A 7743-nucleotide genomic window follows, 5' to 3' on the forward strand; every position below is an offset into this window, starting at 1 on the left:
TCCAGTTTCCCACTAATCACTCTCAACTACAGAATGAAAGTGCTGCACCAGTGGTGTGTTTTACTGTATCTTCCTTGCACCTTTTTCATGAGCTGTCCCCAAATGTCCTGCTTTTCCACAACAATAATGCACTTTCCTCTGTTCCCAAATTTGGTCTTTGCCATGCAAGATTAACAGAAACTCTCCCATCACCCTGTGAGTTGTTGAAAAGATGCTGCCTGATCCCATCGATAGCGGCTTCTCCGTTGTGTGAGCAACGTTGCAGCTGATCCTTTGTTAGAGAACACGTCTTCCCCCGCCAATGTCCCTGATGGAGGAATGTAGTTTGCAGCACATTTCTGAAATACTAACAGTCCCCTTTCTGTTATTTCTGTCTGCCCTTTTTTTCTGATCTTTATCTGACAATTCCCATAAAGCTGGAGATAAGGTGTGTGCAAAATCTGTGTGTTCCCCATGCCTGTTGCTCCCTGCACAGTTTCTCATAATTGGACTCTTTACACTCCCACTTGTCATACTGACTCCCACTGCCACTGCTGGTGTTGTCCTCTCTCTCCTGTCAGACTGAGTTAGACTGGAGGAGGCAGAGCTCTTGTCCCTGCATGTCTGTCTTGCTGGCACTGAAGGTATCTGCTGGGTCTTACCCATGACATTGCTCGCTGGTAGTGAGAGTTATGTCTTTGTTGAGCTTGTCGACATCAAACAGCTGCTGAGTTTGACCTGACACTGACCCAGCTACTGTATTCTCATCAAAGAAATGTGCACATTGCATTTTGCTTTGTTCTTGTCCTTTCTCTTTGCCTCTTTGCCTGATTATAGACAGACACTTAACAGATCCTCCAAAGTTGGCATGTAGGTTCCTTTTAAAATTCAATATATTTGATGGCTTAAATGGTTCCTGTAGTGACAGCAGGACTAAAAGCAAACAGACAGGTATCAAATTTGTGCCTGCATTTATCAAATTGCCATAGACTGCACATGGCAAAACACTGGTGTACAGAACTGAGCAAATATGAAAGATTCCACTTTGAAAATAATGTGAGCTGACATTCAGGTAGGTGACAAATAGATTCTTGTCAGTAAGTGGCAATGCTAGTTCAAAACAAAGTCTGGCGTTATTGACAGTATGATAGTGCAATTGTCCCTGTCTCCTGTGCACACAGGTAAACAGAATGGATTTTAACACATTAATCAGTCAGATAATGATGAAAGATCAGCTCAGGACGAAAATTAAAGCACCTCACCATCGGTGATATTTATGCAGCATCTTTATAGATTTCATTGTAGCAGAGAAAAAGATTTCTTCAGGTTGAAATTTATTTTTTAATACATTTGTTTTTAACCCTACTATACAATGGGTTATTTAAAATGCTCACTTTGATAATTTGGGTTATTGCATTGACATTTTTATATTCTAACTCAAATATGCTACTCAGTTGTCTAATGATTGCATTGTGTCTAGGATGTAGACAAGAAGAAACCCTTTTATGTTGCTGGAAAACAGCCTGTTGTTTTATCTAAATGTTCTAACAAAGTTTGAATACATAATGTAATACATACAAAATAACTCACTTCTCTAAGTCATGCATGTACTACAGATACTGAAGTCATGTATGCAGTAAGCACATACTGCACATCTCTTGCATTTTAAAAGTATCCTGTATGCTTTTGCTTGTAGTTTGGACCATTAAGTTATTAGGGGAGGTCAAAAGATCCCATTACACACCTACAAATCCTTTTGAACTAGTCTCACGTTTGTATCTCACAGCGCTCTCTCAGAGACTCTGCTTGTAAAACAATTCATTCATGAATAAAGGCATATACATATAACTAGACTACAGAATTAGTTTTTTCTTTAGAAAAAAAAAACCCTCATGCAAAGTAATCTGGATTTATTTCTTCAAATTAGCCCTAAACAGACATTTGCAACACTTGTGTCAATTCATTTGTGTGGTTGATTGCTTTAATGTGATGAATTTAACTCCTAAGACATACTTGTGCCATATTCTTTGGACTTCCTGATGCATTTTTCTGCTTGTATTGCTTGTTTTGATCATTTGAGTGGTCGAAGGGAACATACAGAACACATTTCCTCTTCTACATCCCTATTCTAAGGTTTTTCAGACACATCTTTGCTATAATGCTTTTTAATGCTGCCCTTCAGTTGCTTGATTATAGCCACTTGTGGATACAAACAGCTGTGGGCAACACAGACATGTAGTTGGTGTTACTAGATAGGCTTCCTGTCTGCTGTAGCCTGCTATCAGGACTCTGTTCCATACATGTGCAGTAGGTTGTATTTATGTATTTTGCACAGTCGCACTGCTGCCAAGTCGTCGTGCTAGCAGCCACTTGTGAACCTGGGAAGATTACCAAATTTATATCACATACCCCCAGTGGATTTTCGCATATTTGTGTATGTGGAAAGTATAATATTGACCTTATCAGCCCACTCTGTTTTGATTGGCCATCTTCTGGAAGCTTCACAATGGCCTCCTCCAAAGTCTATGAAACCAGTAGTTGGATTTCACTTTTAGGCACCTAAGATGTCTTTATTATTATTATTATTATTATTATTATTATTATTATTATTATTATTATTATTATTATTATTATTATTATTATTATTACCCAATACCATCAACGAGGCTTCTGATTGATCCAAAATGGCAAGTAAGAAATCTTTAAAGAGGACTCTTATTTTTCAATAATAGCGGGTTTTCAGCTCATACACTGTCAGAATAACTTCATAGGTACCATACACTTCTGTGTTCTGCTCTTTTGCTGTTTGAGCCCTTCTGTTCTGGGTTATTTCCTGCTGTCGCCACAAGAACAGGAAGGTCATGAAAATAATTTACTGACATGGGTCTTTGAGATTTCTCCATTTTTTTTTTTATTACACCTTGTAGGTCAAATTCCAAGTTATGATGGTGAGTTTGTGAAACTCAGAAAATATAATTCATTGTTGTACAACTGTTTGCTTGTAATGAGTGTGTGTCTATGGGGAAGAGTATGTTTGGGGCAGTAGACCTGAAAGTGACCACTCCACTAAGGGCCTAATTAGGACCAGAGTGCAAGTTTTCATCAAGGAAGATGCAAATGTTTCAGTATGCGTTTAAATTACAATATGTCTCTAAAAGCGTATCTACAGTTCACAGATTCAAAGAAGTAAATAACTGGTCTTGAAAGAAAGAAAATCCCCTCACACACGCATACAGTTTGACTCTATACTTTCTATACGGTGCAGTCCACTTAAATGCTATTAAGTAATTGCAAAAGCAACTCTTAAATGATTAAGCAGCTGGGAAAGTTGAGGAATAGGGACAAGAGAAAGGAGAAGATTTTTTTTTCGACAGCTAACTCATTATCTATGTTGTTATCCTCCAGTAGCCAGCTCTTTTCCCCTCTCCCTCTTTCTGTCTCTCTCTATCTGTCAGTGTACGGATAAAATCCCTCTCTCCTGAAGGCTTAGCAGAGATTATCCCAGTGTCCCAGGGGAGGGTGGAGGGGGTGCTGAGATGCCACATTACAGATGTAGCAAAAGTTAAAGTAAATTTAATGGGCCTAGGGTTGAGCAAGAGGAGCAGGAAAAAAGGAGAGAAGCCAGTATCAGGTATGAAGATCCTACATCTCTTTCTTTCTCTTTTTCCCTGCCTTCATCTCCGGTTCTCTATATTTGGATCTCTTCCTGTTTATCATTATGTTCTCAGTTTCTCTCCTTAACCACCAACTGTCTCTGTCTGTTACTGGCTTGTAATATCTCCCTGTGTTTCTTTGCCTGAACTTGCTCTTTATTTTTATAAATCTGAGCTCTCTTAATTGAAATAGCAAACACACACACACACACAAAAAAACCTCTTTTATACTTTACCTCTTGTCACCAATACCCTGATTTCACTTCATTATACACGCCAAGTAGAGCACACTACTCCTGCCTTGCCCTACTCTTTCTGCTGAATATTTAACAGCTGAAAATGAAAACGACATCCACCCACAGCCCTGTCTCTCACCTGGCTTCTCTTTGGTGAGCTCTATCCCATCTTCTCTCCCTCTCTTGTTTGACACTAATAAGCTTGAAGCTTTTCTGGCCAAAGTGCTGTAGCCGGAGGGGACACAAATTATTTTTCATGACTGAAATAATACCCAAGCATTTTGAATTATGGTTTAAGCTCAAGCCAATGAATACACATGCACTACAGTATCTGAGCACTGGTGACCACTGTCAATCTAAAATCCATGATTGGAGGAGTTTCAAAGCAGCTGAGCTTTCCTTGGATACACACTAAAAACAGATCTCATGGGCACAACAAAACTTTACCTTTTCTTCGGCTATGCAGCTCCACTGCCACCACACAAATGACAGACAGCTGATGTGTGGCCGTGTATTTTAAGCTTTAAATGAAAAACTGAAAAAGAAAAACTTGCAGCGTCTTATTTCATTTCCTTTTCCATTCTGTCAGAACCACTTATGCATGCCTACTGAGACACACTACATCTTTAATTGGCTTGTTCCATCTTATTCAAATTCATATTCTAAATATCATTACGTTGTTTTTTTCCCCTCCAACCCATTAAAGTTGTGTGTTGAAACAAGCCCCTGGGACAGGACCCCTGAATGGCAATGTACCTTATCAAAAACACAGACTGAGGAGGGGAATACTAAAGAGGGCCTGTGAGATGAAGCAAGCCTGCTGTAAAGTCTCAGTCTGTGTAATGTGTTTATTGCATTTTGTACAGTTTTTTGTTTTTCAGTGAAGTACTTATTTTATTTTCTGTCTTTCTCTCTTTCTTTCTTTAATGATGCATTTAAAACAGTGGGAGGTAGACCTCTTACAGTAGATTAATGTTACCAAAATTCCACAGTTTGCACTGCAAACAATCCTAGAGATAGTTAGACCACAAGATAGCTATTTGGTAACAAGAAGCAGTTGTATAAACTCATGTTTTGCTCATCAGGCTGTGCTTGGTTAGCACTGGATGAGGTGTGAAATATTTTCTGATGCCAGTTTCACACTGAAAAGTCAGAATTTAAAAAAACAACAAAAAAAAAGTCACCTAATGCAGCAACATGTGCGCTTCAGAGGCAATCTTCTTTATTTACTGCCAATATGTGCTATGTGACAGTGGCCACAGATGGCTTGAAACAGCAGAAAACAGAAGTGAGCATAAATCACAACCACACACACACACACACTCGCAAAATAAAACCCCAAAACCCCCAATTATAAGCTTCACACACATACACACGCATTCGTGCACTCACTCACATTAGGTGCCCGAAATGATTACACATTTGGTGACTGGCATTGTTAGATGGCACCTACCTTTAAGCTGAAAGATCCAAGGTTTCAGAGCACCCACCAGAGTTTGTATCAGGAACTGCTTTATCCCACAACCACGGGGTGTGTAGAAGATGAATAGAGTTAAACTGATAATGGATTCAGGAAATAGGTGGAGGCTGAATTTAATATAAGACTGCTGTGGGGTAGAGGTGAAAGAAGAGTGATCACAGTGTTAGAGAGTGACTGCTTCTGCATTCATTCAGCACCATCCCACTGTGTATGCAGGTGGAGGGGAAACTGGCCCGACTCTGTTCTGCCATTTACCTCCATATGGTTTTCTGCTTGGCATTCTGCTGCACAGATCTTCTTGTCAGACACATCTGGGACGAAGAGAGCCTTCAGACCTAATCTACAGCCATGCACTTGCAGTGAATTGATCCTTTTTTTCTTTTTTTTTTTTTTTACAAGAGAGTGCAGCATTTTTAAATTTAATATATTTTTTTCCAAATATTAACCACACCACGAGCTAAAAGGCACTTAGAAAACCTGACAATCAGTTCAGTTCACAGTCTGCTTGACGCTCAGGCTCCATCTACAAATTACCTTTTTTCTGGAATAAGGATTGACATGTTGCTGAGATACCTTGACAGGGTTTTTAAGGCAAGGGACAGGAGAACACTGAGCAGACATGATTCCTGCCACAAATTAGATGCACGGTGAAACATTGTATCAGAGTAAAAATGTCATGCTCTCAGTAATGGCTCCATCAAAAACAATAAATCAGACGGCAGTATTACAGGTTCATTTTGATAAACCAAGGAAGAGAGTCAGACACTTATCCTCTTCATGTGTTTTATCTACTAATGGTTGCTATTTTTGTCTGTCAACAAATCAAAAGGGTGGTGCAGAAGTAAATTTGTATTTTTTTTATTTTTTGAAAAAAAAAACAGAAATCAAGAAAGAATTGAACAGATGAACCGTTTCATTGTGTGTCTGTGCGCACATGTGTGTGAATGTGAAAGAAAGGGGGGAAGAGGATGAAAAAGTAATGCGAGAGTGTAATCAAAGGATTTGGCTTAAATGAGCTTGAAGGCATTAATATTTTACTCTCCATTATTTTTAAATAGTTTATGTGACTTATGAGTATCTGTATTGACTTACTTGACTGCCAGGAACTTTCTTTAAAAGTTAGAAATACATAAATTTCACATTCATGAGGGACCATGTTGAGGTAACGCTGAAGAAAAGTATAGCATCAGCTCCCCAATGGCAGGTAGTGTAGACTTGTGCTGACAATGCATGACTAAAACACAGAAAAAACACGCACACACTCTCTCTCTCACCATCGTGTAACAGGAGGTGGACTTTAGGTGACAGTCACTGTCTTTTAACAAGCTTGAAATAACATATATGTTCAAATGTTCTCACAGTTTCCCCGGATCTCTCTTCCTTGTTTTCCTCTGTCTCTCTCAAATACACACATACTGCCCAGTTGCAACCATAAGTCATTAGTTACCAGCCAAACCATCAAGTCATAACATGAAAGATACAAAAAGGACCTGTTAAAAATGGAATAAAAACAAAAACACACGTCATATTTCATTCTACAGATGTAAAGAGGTAGAAAAAAACGTTTCTCCTGCATGTAAACCTTAATGCAAAAAACTAGCCAATCATATAGAAATTAATAGAATAGAATCGTCACCACTAAAGTCCCAATACGTCCGTAGGTGCATGTGCACAGCAGAAAACCTAATTTACGAGGACAAAAGCGGAGGGGGATATCATCATATAATCTGTATCAAAGCAGTGAAATAGAATCGGGTGATATGTGGCCTGGCCTAAATTACCACCACCTATTAATAATCAGCCATGACATGAAGATATTAGGGCTGTGACAAGACCATTTATGTCAAAACCTTTGTCTAACCCCAATTACAAGCCAAATTATCATTCATTTACTTCAATCAAAAGCCTTCTCACCAATATGGGAGGAATATTTGTTTAAAGGTTCAAAAAAATATCTCATCTCATCTCATCTCATTTCATCTCATCTCATCTCGTGCCTCCTTGCTTTGGATTCTGCTTACTGCAATTTCATTATTATATTCCAGGTTAATTATTTGGTTTCTCATTTTATACATTTTCCTCTTTTTCACAGTCAAAGAGAAAATATAAAAGATGAGAGGTTTTGTGACTCTATGCCAGTTAAACCACAATAGCGTGAATCAGAGCTGCTAAGTAATCGTGCATTAATAAAATCTAAACATTTACAATACTACATTACATTATCAGGCACTTTTTCACATAGTAGTATGTCAAGAGATAGGGAAGGAATTATCACATTCAGGCTGAGCTTGCTGCTAACTTTATGGGAGTTCCGTATCACTTGATTTGCTTAATGTTGTTGCGGGTTTCAAATATTTAGTTTTTATCTTCGTCAGTTAATTTCTCTCCATATAAA

Source organism: Amphiprion ocellaris, chromosome 14, assembly GCF_022539595.1.
Source record: "Amphiprion ocellaris isolate individual 3 ecotype Okinawa chromosome 14, ASM2253959v1, whole genome shotgun sequence".
NCBI lineage: Eukaryota > Metazoa > Chordata > Actinopteri > Pomacentridae > Amphiprion > Amphiprion ocellaris.